Raw genomic sequence first — 12,931 nt, 5'->3', positions numbered from 1 at the left:
AAGTATGACTGTAAGTTGAATCAATTTTAATTAATCTAAAAAATGTTAAATGTTAATAGTTTATAGTGTATACCTCTATAGCTCCATAAAGCAGTGTTAGATAATCTCCAGACAATTTAATCAAGCTGGCTATTCCAAGAGTTGCTCCAGTCAAATCCTTCACTCTTGTAAACACAAATTTGCCAAATACGCCAAAACAATTTTTAATCTAAAAAATAAACAAATTATTTTACAAAAAGTTGGTAATAAGTTGAGTCTTGAGTAAAAAGACATGTTACAATATTACATTTGAAAGAAATAATTGTTATGTAGCGTTGAAAAATAAGAAGAAATAGCAAACACTTAAAAAAAGGTAAAAATAGTATTACAGGAAACAGTGATGCATAGGCGAGGACACAAAAGGGTAAAAATAAGCTTAACAAAAGAGTATTAGTTAGAGTGGTGTCAACCTGATCTATGAGGTCAAAGAAATTAGCTAGCACATTTAAAGATGTTGTAATGTACATTATAATTAAAGGCTCGGAAAGGCACTTACATATTTTTGTATTTTTTATTTTGTATTATTATTATTATTTGTAATATTATAACCAATATTGTTATTAACATTGTATTCATTGTATTATTAAGTAAAGAGAGTGATATTATATTATACCACTATCAACACTGATATTATTGTTATAATGTTTTTGTATATAACTATTGTAAGGTTAAGTCACCTTGACTCACTCATTAAACATACTCTCTTACAACTTAAAACAATAATAGATCGTTACAATAAAAAATGATTGTGGCTACAATGAAATATTCTAGCGCTTTTGCTTTTTAGTGCCACAGAAAGTGGTGTGCCTAGTAATTTGGGAAGATGGGATAGAATGATAAGTAGAGCATAGATTTTTACATAACAAAAAGTATCATAATATGCCATATTACATGTAGTAAAAATCATGAAATTTGTAACAAATATGCATACAGAATTTAAGAAAAAGGGCTACCTACGATAAAAATATTAATAAAAAAATGTATACCACTAAACCTTATATTTGGAAATTATCATTTGTTAGGTATACAAACAATTCAAAATAAATTTAATAGCTGAATTAGTTACCTAATGCAAAACAAATAATTGTTTATCGACAAGTTAATATAGAACCTATAGTTAATTTTTACCAGTGAAAATATTAATTTTAATTTCAAAATGTACATGTAATTTATACTTAAAATGAATATTTAACAAAATATGCACTACAACTTGAAAAAGAGTTAAATAAGTAAAATATGGAGGAAAAATTACTTTATATACTCCTAGTACAATGAAACAACGTTTTATATCTCTTATTAAGGTTTTGGAAGATTATTGGTAAACATGTGTAATATGTTAAGTATAATTATTCATACTTCATGTTTAAAGTACCATATAACACAGTTGGTAAGTACTAAAATAATACATCATTCTTGAATCTCTACTTTACTCACAAACCAAAATGCTGTAAGCAGTTAAATTGTATCGTAGCTTTAATATTAGACCCACATAAAATAAAAATAAATGGAGAATTTATATTTCGTGCACAAGTTAAATAAATACGCTCTAATATAAATATTCATGTGAAATACTTTTCATTTATACAGGTACAGTTGACTCTCAGTAACAAAACATGGTTTATATAAATTTTTTTAGATAATTACAGCTTCTTTATAATTTTTCCAAAACGCAGCTAATGAATTTCTGAATGTAATAGAATTTGAACCAGATATTGTGTCTGTTTTAAGAAATGAACAGTTACATACTTTCATCAAGAAAATATAGTATTGTCTGTTGAAGTATACAAAAAAATGTATGAAACTTCAACCTGAAAACTTTGATATTAATTAAAAATTGGCTTTGATGTGTATGTATAACATACTTATGATGTTTAATATTGACTTAATTTTTTTAAATTTCACTATATTTATTTAGATATTTATTAGATAATTATTCCTGTGATTAGTAATTACTATATTTTTTAAAAAATTTTAATGTAATGTTATTTACTTATATACTTAATATAAATATTATGTATCTATACTATGTGTAATATATGAATTTTTAATGTAGGTAAACTACATAAAATATAAAGCCATGACAAGTTATTTTGTTCTTCATTTTTATGAGGATAACTCTGTAAAAGCTGTACCTAGCTCTTGGATTAACGAAGATTGAATTTATTGTGCATGGCCCAAAAATAGAAATCAGACTTCAAAATTAATTGAACATAAAAGTACAACTAATGAATGGGAATATTATTATTTTAAATCGAGGATTCTAATATCTAATATTGGTAAAATTAAAATTATAATTTATTATTTAATAATTTGCTTTTTTGCTTTATTATTTATATTTCTTACTTTCTATTTATATTTGGAATATACAACAGAACCAGTTTTACGAGCTACAAAGATGACAGAAAAGCAACAATTCAAACTGATGAGTCAGATAATGATTATGACAGTCCAAAAGATTTACGCTCAACTTTCTTTTAACTTCCACTAAAAACAACCTCTTTGATTGGTTTAATATTAATACTGTATTTATATAATCTTAAATTTTTTTCAAGCATTTAATCAATCAGTTTCAAAATCTGCATACATTGGAGCTTCTAAGAACACATTAATTGTAAAAAAACTGTAAAAATTGTGGTATGAATAATTGCAGCCAATTAATAACCATGAAGAAAAAGGCAAGTTAACTTCTATTACAATTATAAATATTTATTGCATAGCTGGCCCTAATATTTGGATATAGTGACTTATTTTGTAATAAACAAATTTATTATAGGTAAAATGTTTTATATTTTTTATTAGATACAAGTGCTATTATTAATAATCCTGCTGAGTATAAAGATGGAGTTGCTGGCAATTAACATACCAGAAAGATGCTTGGCAAAAACAACTACAATGATAATACCAAAAAATACTTTGATTTCTATACCAAAATCTTTGTCAAACACAACTGTACTAATACTACACCAAACTCACTGTCAAAACCAACAGAAATTCAAATAGGTAAATTATAAGACACAAATATATTTCGCGGGCTGAGAATGAAAATGTTCTATGTCCACTTTTTTCAAAATTTGTTTTTGTGCATACTTTTGTTTAATTTTCAATTGTGCATCTTTTTATTCAAAAACTATGTATCTACATACAATACTTAGTGAGATACAGAAAATGAAAAGGTTCTATGTCATGAAAAATTACTGAATCGTGATTATAGTTGTAGTTTGATAGAACTTTTTTATTCTGATAAGTTTGCATAAGTATGAAAAGGTTCTATCGTCATATTATTCAATGTTGGTTAGTATTAAAAGGAATTATCAATAATACATGTCGATGATACAATAAAAAAAAAATTACAATAATATTGTATAATTTTTTTGTAAAAGTAGGCATAATATAATATAGACTTAATAATATTATCTTATTATTAAAAATTAAATTTAAAAACTATTTACTATGTTATCAATTTCAATTACCACCAATTTATATTTATAATTTTGTTTTAATGTTTTTTAAGACATGTCAACGATGATGTGATAATGTGATATTACTTATTATAGTTATAGTATTAGTGGGGTTATAAATTATAATGTGTTTATAATATGCAATATAATTAAAATAATAAAATTAGGTAGGTACATTAAGCAATTTAATTATTTATTTGCTCAAATTTTTAATAATTGTTTTTGATTAAACATTAAAATAATGTAAAAAAAAATTTCATTATAAATATTGATGTTGCATGTGTCTGTAACTCTGATAAGAAGTAAAAATAATGTATGGAATTACAAAAAAAGAAAAAAAGTTCCAACTATATCATATTATTTAGTTTGAAGAAAGAAAAGGTTCTATTCACAGAACTTTTGTATTCTTATACACTTTTTTCCAGTTTTTTGGGTTTTATAAAATGTGTGGATGTCTAATAGTTAATATTAACAATGTATCTGACAATAATTGTATTTATTTATTGATTAAAACTATGGTTATATTCATAAGATAACCTGAAAAAAGATATTGAGTATTAAAGTTAAGAATCGCTCTGCTGAACAATAGGATATTGTGACATAGAACCTTTTCATTCTCAACTCGTGTTTCGATAACTATGAAAATTTTGAAAATTTGTATTATATTGCTTTTGTTCAATATAAAGTATAACTCTGTATGGGTATCAGGTCACTTCCCCGTCTGCCATTTCCCCGTCAGACATTTCCCCGTAGCCACTTCCCCGTAAGACATTTCCCCGTCCAATACGTTTCCCCGTACGACATTTCCCCGTCCATATTATATTATTTATAAAATCTTGAAAGAATAATATAAAAATTCCGATTTCGTACTATCTATACATCACGTATACATATCGATATATCCCCGTCCATTAATCTAAATGAAATCGGCTTCAAATTGTATAGATATTTTTCGCTATCGGTGCAAACCCAAATAATACGCAGATAAACTAATAGTCAACACACATTATAGATTGTCTGTAATATTATCTACGATTTATACGGTGACGACGAATCTGATGACGGGCCTACAGTTCAATCGTCAATCCGCTTTTGATGTTCAATTAATTTTGTTTTACGCCGTCCGTGTTTGTCCGTTGTTTTGCTTATTGTTATAGTGCGTTATTTTAATTCACTTCATTAACAATTTTTACAATGTCTTTAAATTACGTGAAAAGTTCAAAAGGAAAAGACTTACTAGTGTACTCAGGATATATTTTTGAAAAAGATTATATAAAAAAACAAAAAACTTATTGGAAATGTATAAAATACAATACTGATAAATGCCGTGGAAGGGCACATACTAAAAATAGTGAGGTTTCTTTTCATAAAGACGATCTGCATAATCATACGCCAAATAATGAGGACATTGATGTTAAAAAATGTATTGCACAAATAAAAGAAATGTCGAATCAAATTGAGTCAACTCCACAACAAATTGTTGCTAAAATGTCATGTTCTTCTCAAGCAGTACCTATCTGCCGCCTTACCAACAGTTAATGCAATGAAAAAAACCATTCAACGAATAAGGCATCGAAAAAATGCACCTCCAGCAAACCCGAGTATGTTATCAGAGTTAATTATTTTTGAACCATATAATATTACCTTAGACAACGAGAAATTTCTTCTATACGATAGTGGCGTGGATGACAATAATAGATTATTATTATTTTCGACAAAAAATAATTTAAAGATTTTAGCGTCTGAGCAAAGTCATTGGTTTATAGATGGCACGTTTAAATCAGCACCACATTTGTTTACTCAAATTCTATCCATACATGCGGTAAAATATAATGCGGTATTGCCATTAGTTTTTGTACTTTTACCTAACAAATCAAAAGAGAGTTATACTCGAGTTGCCCGTGAACTTTTGATTTTGGAAAAAAATTTAAGTCCGATTAGTATAATGACTGATTTTGAAGATGGTCTAATTGAAGCATTTACTAATGTTTATACTGGTACACAAATGAGAGGCTGTTTTTTTCATTTTGGTCAATGTCTATGGCGAAAAATACAAAGCCTTCCAGAAATACGTAAAAAATATACGAATAATGCAGATTTTGCTTTGAAAATAAAGCAGCTAATGGCTTTAGCTTTTGTTCCTGTGTCAGATGTTGTTGAGAAATTGTTGAGATGAATTACTTTTTTTAAAATTCATTATAATATATAAATAATATTATAATATGGACGGGGAAATGTCTTACGGGGAAGTGGCTACGGGGAAATGTCTGACGGGGAAATGGCAGACAGGGAAGTGTCCATGAATCTCTGTATGTTGGATTAGGTACCTAGTACAATTAATAAATAATATGTTGTAACTATTTTTATCAGGTAACAACTGCACTTCTATATTAAATTATGTTAAGACTCCTGAATCTCCTAAATTGTCTGAAGTTTTCACTAGTGCACAAACTGGATTGACTGGTTATAGTATATATTTAATATTTAACTCTATACTCTTAAATAGACTATAATACGTACCTCAGATATTATTATTTAAGTATTTATTAAAAATATTACTCTAATACATTTAAACAATACTCAAACCATATAAAAAGTAGTTGTTATATTATTATTTAGTTAAACATAGGTGTTTTATTTAAAAGTTAAGAATATAAAATAAAATTACTATTATAAATTCTATTTTTTTAAATGAACTTGTTTTATAATGAAAGCTATACCTATAATGTATTTAGATATATCTTTTATTTTATTAATTATGTTTTGTCAGTAGTCATTTTAATTAAAGAATACACATTTCTGTACAGATATTACAGAATATATTACAGAATATATTACAGAATATATTCAATATCACTGTCGCCAATGTAGTGGCAGAGTTACATCAAAACAACATATCTATTATTCAAGGTGCGCTACTTTCAGTTTCTACACTGTGTGAAAACGGTCATAGATTGCAATGGTATTCTCAACCGAAAGTTAACAAAAGACCAGAAGGAAATATTTTGATAGGTGCTCTTACGTTATCTGGAATTTTATTTAATTAGTTCAAAGCATTTTGTACAGCTATAAAACTTTCAATGTTTACCCGTCCGGTGTTTGATAAAATTATCAATAAATGCATGTACCCTGTTATATGTCATCAATGGCAAGAACACAAAAATGAAAATATTTATAGTATTATATGTCTTCTCAGTTACCTATTTGGCTGGCAGGAGACGGTCAATTCGACTCGCCTGGATTTTGTGCAAAATACTGTACATACTCTGTAATGGATATTCACTCTGGAAAAATTGTAGATTTTAAATTGGTTCAAAAGGGCCAAATAAAAGGTGACCTAGAAAGACAAGCTTGTGAACAACTACTAACAGAGTTAAAAAATGTATATAATTGTGAAATTGAGTTGTTACTTACAGATAGATACAAACAGTGTTTATTTCTATCCCGGGGGGTATCATAAGTTTTCAAGGGGGTACGACTTAGAAGTAAATAATAGTAATAGTAATAAGTAAAAATATTATTTTAAGCTCAATTTATTGGTATCAGATTGATAATTAATAATTTAAGTTATTAAGGTATTATTTTTTTTCTAAGAATACATAAATTATTAATAATCTAATTTTGATTAATTATATGGAAAAAAAAATATAACACAATTAACACATATTTACTATACATACATTACTTATACATTATACTATATTATTAATAATACACCAATATGAGCTTAAGTCATATACATTTTAATATTTATTATGTTTATTAAATTAAATTAAACGAATCCGGCGCTGCTTTTGACGTGCATACAAATCAATTACCTCATTTACAGTATCTTTATCGAGTTCTGAGGGTCCTTCTGTGCTAATTTTCATGCACGATTGCAAAGTTTCTTGTCCCATTCTATTTCTTATTTTGTTCATAATCCTATTCATTGTACTGAAAGAGCGCTCCGCAGTGGCCGTTGAAACTGGTACACACATTAAACATTCAGCAAGTCTTTTCAAATTTTTATACCCAAAATTTGCTTTATAAATATATAACAATGGATTGTTTACGTTTTCATCTACCAAATTATTTGCAACATACTTAAATGAATTCAAGTCTATCCAAACATCGGCTGGTTAATTTCTTTCAACTCTTTAAACCTTTTTTTAAATATGATTTGTTTATTCGATTTTGATTTTTTTTAAAAACATTTTTTAATCGAATAAGGTTAAATCTATAAACGTATTGCAAATAAAAATTGTGTATTAAAAAAAATCAAAATTGATGAAACAAATCGTATTTAAAAAAACGCTTAAAAAAGCTTAAAAAAAGTTTAGTAATAAAATTCTAAATTTAACAAAACATTTATAATTGAAACAATAAAATTTGATTCGCATAAAAAATCATGGTATTTATTTTTTTTATTAATTTAACTATTCTTGAAAATAACTTTATTTTTAAATCAATTTTTCTTATTCAGCTGCCTTTTTTATCATTTTTAGATATTATTCCTATGAGATTTTTATTAAAATTAAATATGAATTTTCTTTAAATTAGCTGATTTTTTTTATTAAATATTAATTTTCATTCAACCTGGGTTTTTTTTTATAAATATTTAATTTTTTATTCGACTGAATTTTATATCCTTTTTAGATTCTAAAAAATATAAGTATAAAAAGGTGGGTAAGTGGATGTCACTCTACTGTACAGTATGTTACAAGTGGGTCACTGTAATGGATGGTGTAAAATTTGAATTCAATGATACAATATCATTGTATAAGAAAAACGATTCTAAGCGAAAACGGTCAGTCAGCCTATGATATTACTAAGCATATTTGATGATATTATTGTGAAGAAAGTAATTTATATATTTACTTATTTACGTGGAACCTTATTTTAAATTTTCAATCCTTTGCTATATAAGTTGAACATTTTATAAATTTTAAACTACAAAATAATTATTACATTTTAAATTTTATAAAATTTTCAAAATTTGAACTTTAAATGCTTATAAAAAAAAATTGTGCATATGTATTTTCAATATTTTTCAACTGTTATTATAACAATATATCAGGGAGCCTTGCATAAAAATGTCACGCACTTCTACCCAACAAATACAATTTCATTCATATTTAAAGAAAAAAAAATAAAAAAATTGAGAACTGACAATGTTCGTAAACAGCTCAAAAAGAGTAAAATTATTTTCAAAATTTTATCGTGTATGGAAAATACTAATACAAACATTCAGTGAAATTTGCAAGTATCTACAGTCATACGTCATACGTTTTTAAATTACAACAAAATAAGAAAATGGTTACAAGAGAAATCGAGTGAATATCAAATGTTGTAATAATATGAATTTCAAACGCTTATAAAAATTTAATTTGAATTTCTTTCTTGTAGACATTTTTTTTTTAAAAAGGTAGATAAACTTTGAATAATCTTGTATTACATTTTAAAATCTTAGATTGAAAAAGAAAAATTTTTATGAATTCTCAACTCAAAATAATTTGCTAATTTTCGTGATTTTTTCGTATTTTGTCAATATTTGAACTTTAAATGCTTATAAATAAAAACTGTGTCTAAGGATTTTTAATATTTTTCAAATATCATTGTAACAATATAGTAGGCGCCTTTTATTAAATTTTCAAGCTTTTTTATCCAACAAATAAAATTTTATTGATATTTGTATAAAAAAAAATAAAAAAAAATGGAATCTGAAAATGTCCGTAAACAGCTCAATATAAGTTAAAGTATTTGGAAAATGTTATGGTGTATAGAAAATTCTAGTATAAAGATTCAGTCAAAATTGCATGTACCTACGGTCATTTGTTTTAGAGTCACACCAAAAACCAAAATCGATTTTCTCGAAAACAGATTTTGCGTAAAAATTCCCGTTCTTCCTTAATTCTTGTTTTGTTTTTCATGTCGCTTTTGAAAACTACTGGGAAATTTTTACTTTTGACCGCCTAAAGTACCAACTAAATTCACTTTCCTATCAGAAAAACTACTGTTGAAGAAAATCCAAGCACTTTTACTGTCCTAAAAGTTGATGACAGAAACAGAAAAAAATTAAAAATTAAATTAAAAAAAAATAAAAAATAACACACATCATTGTAAAATCAATACATTCATCACTTTGCTCAGAATCTAAAATTGATAACAGGACATACAAATTGATATTTTATAAAAATAAAAAATTAATAAAGAAAAACCTAGGAATTCAATTGAATAAGAAATTGATATTTATTAAAAAATAAAATATTAATGAAAAGAGCTCGGTTAAATTTAAAAAAATATCTTTATTGGATAAAAAATATAAAAAGGAAAAAAGCAGCTGAATAAAAAATGTATATTTAATAAAAAACCAATTTCAAAAAAAAAAGGTTTGTTCAATTATAAAACCATTTAAAAAAAAACAATAATCTAAAAAACCTAAATAGGATATAAAAATCAGTCGAATAAAAATTGATTAATTGATAAAAATTGAATATTATTAAAAAAAATCAGTTGAATTGAAAATAATATTTTATAAAAAAATCTAAATTCAATTAAAAAATGCATATTTAACTAGACACCTTTTATTAATATTAGATTTTTTAGTAAATACAAATTTTTATCCATCTGCTTTTTTCTTTTTTGGATTTTTATCCAATAAAGATATTTTTTTAAATTTAACTACTTCTTTTATTAATATTTGATTTTTTATTAGATATCATTTTTTTATTCAAATGAGTTCCTGGGGTTTTTTTTCTTAATTTTTATTTTTATAAATTTCAATTTTTATTTATTGTTATCGATTTTTTACTAATATTTATTAGAATTTAGAAAAAGATATAAAAATCAATCAAATAACAAAAATTTATAATTGATAAAAATTGAATATTTTTAAAAAAAATCTTAATTGAAATAAAAGGTCTAATTGAATAAATAATCTATTTTTAAATATAATTAATAAAATGTTGAACATTTTACTAATTGTTTTCTTTTTATCATTTTTATTAATTTTAATTATTAATCATTAGCAACTAAAAAATAATTTCTTATAATGATTAGTAAAAATAATAAAAAATAATTCTTGTTGTACAGAAATTACAATCGTGTGGATTTCGGCGATAGTAGTGCAAATCCATGCTTAATGCGTGCGTGCTAAATGATGGAGTAGTTCAATTTTAGAAATTTGAAAAATTTCACTCTACTGGCGTTTCAGTATCTCGCCAGCGCCACCCCTTGATTTTTGTGATTCCGGGGACACTGATATCGTGCAAATTACAAAATTAGTCATGCAAATTCATGCTAATTGTATTTTTTTGTACGTGCTAATTATTAATGAATCATCACTGCAGTATTAGGACAATTTCTCGGAAAACCTTCATAAGCGACAGTCGTCATATTTTCGTTTCAAAACCCATGAAAATTTAAAACAATTTTCTGTTCGTTATATGTACGTATAATGATAATTATCATTGACGATGTAATTGCGTGTTTGTGTACAGATTAAATAATAATATGATATGCGTACGTTGATGTAATTAACCGTGTGCTTAAATTATATAAAGTTGACGAACCTGTTGACCCTCAAGGAAAGTATGTATTTATTGCTGGCAAATTAAATACCGATTCGCCTTCTAAATTTTCGTATCATTTAACATCGAAAGTTCTCGAAAAAAACCAATAAGTAGATTTTTTGAATGTGTGCATTAATTGCCCTACCACAATTTTGTAGAACTGGGTTGTATACGTAACTATATAAAGTAGGTATGAAGAGCAACTTCTACCGGAAACCAGGCAAAACTTTATTCATCTCAAAGCGAACGTAATACATGTTGACAACAAAAATATTGGAATTTACAATTGTATGACTAAAAAAAAATTTTGAAATGTCCCAATCTTGTTAAATCTTACCAATAATTTTTACCTAGACCGAAAAATGTTATCAAAAAGAATAAAAAACCCCGAAAAATACGAAAATATATGATGTTTAAGTCTAACACGCCATGACCACTGGGATGTCCTGTAATTCTTGTTACACAATTTACTTGAGGTGAAAAAACTATGAGGTTATTCTCACATCCTAGCCCACATTTACTAGATCCGCTGCCTTAATCAGTCACTAACTTGAGCCAGGACCAACACCACTTTCAAATCATTTTTTTGTATGTAATTACCATATGTATTCAATATAATAAAAACAATTTTATTTGTAACAGCATTCAAACACCATAATATTCTTACTTTACGCTTATTCAAGCTGTGTGTGACATTTATTATATAGACACTATATATTATTATAGCTATAACTTATAACTATGGTATACTATTACAAAACTTATTTATTTATAATGAATTTTAATTTTTAGTATATACTATACTGATTATACATACCTTCAAATATTCCATGTATTTAGTTGCTAATTCTGTAAAAATAAACTACATTGTGACAATTTTCAATTGTTTTTGATATATCTACATTCTACATTATAATATAGGTATGCCAGTAACTCTTGATTTATATTCAATAGATATTAGATTCAACAATTATTCATCAGGTGAAACATTGATTTATTAAATGTACCTAGGTATATATTTATTTTATTAAACATTGGTGAATCTCCGCATTTATTTGGAACCTACAGGGCGTATTATACTTATGTAGGTACAAAAACATAATTAATTAATGAAAAAAAACGAATAAGTGTTTCTTCATTTCATCAAACAACTAAACATTTTTCGTTTTCAACGTTGTAAAATGACAAGTAACTCTTTAATCGAATTGAGTATCGTTAATTTATCCGGAACTATACTCGTGCCACTGAGAGACCGCTACTAGGAGGCGACCAAAATTCTTCCGATCTCCCGCATTCCCATCACTAAACCTGCTCGTACGCTGGCCGCCGTCAACTCTGGCCGCCACCACCGTCGCTGCCGCTACCACCGTTGTTGCTACAACTATAATGAGTATAAATGAGTGGGAGAAATATGGGTACGAAACTACGAAAACGCGGAGCTGGGTCATTTGGATGCGCCAACGAGTAGCGCTCTCTCAGTGGCACTAGTATATCCATAATTTACGGTGTTTCTTAATTGCGGACAAAGTATTAAAAACCACTTTAGTAGCGGACGAAACCTAAATAGGTAACATACAAATTGCGGACACAATTAATTTAACATACTACCTGTGAAAAAATTTCCAATTTTTATTTTGAAATAAAGACTGTGTTACATATCGATTATTAATATAATATAAAATATGATTGACTTTATTGGACTGCTTATTTATCAGCAATCAGATTGTGAGTAAAGCTTTTGAAATTTAAATCAAAAAATATTGTCGAAATGAGACATTTATCCACAACCAAATGATGCAATAAACGAGTGGTGAAATTCATATAGATTAACATTTATACGGGCTTTATCAACGAAATTTTTCTAAGAAAACTATGATGGCA

Source organism: Metopolophium dirhodum, chromosome 6, assembly GCF_019925205.1.
Source record: "Metopolophium dirhodum isolate CAU chromosome 6, ASM1992520v1, whole genome shotgun sequence".
In the NCBI taxonomy this organism is placed as follows: Eukaryota; Metazoa; Arthropoda; class Insecta; order Hemiptera; family Aphididae; genus Metopolophium; species Metopolophium dirhodum.
Note: the sequence above shows the minus strand (reverse complement) of the source record.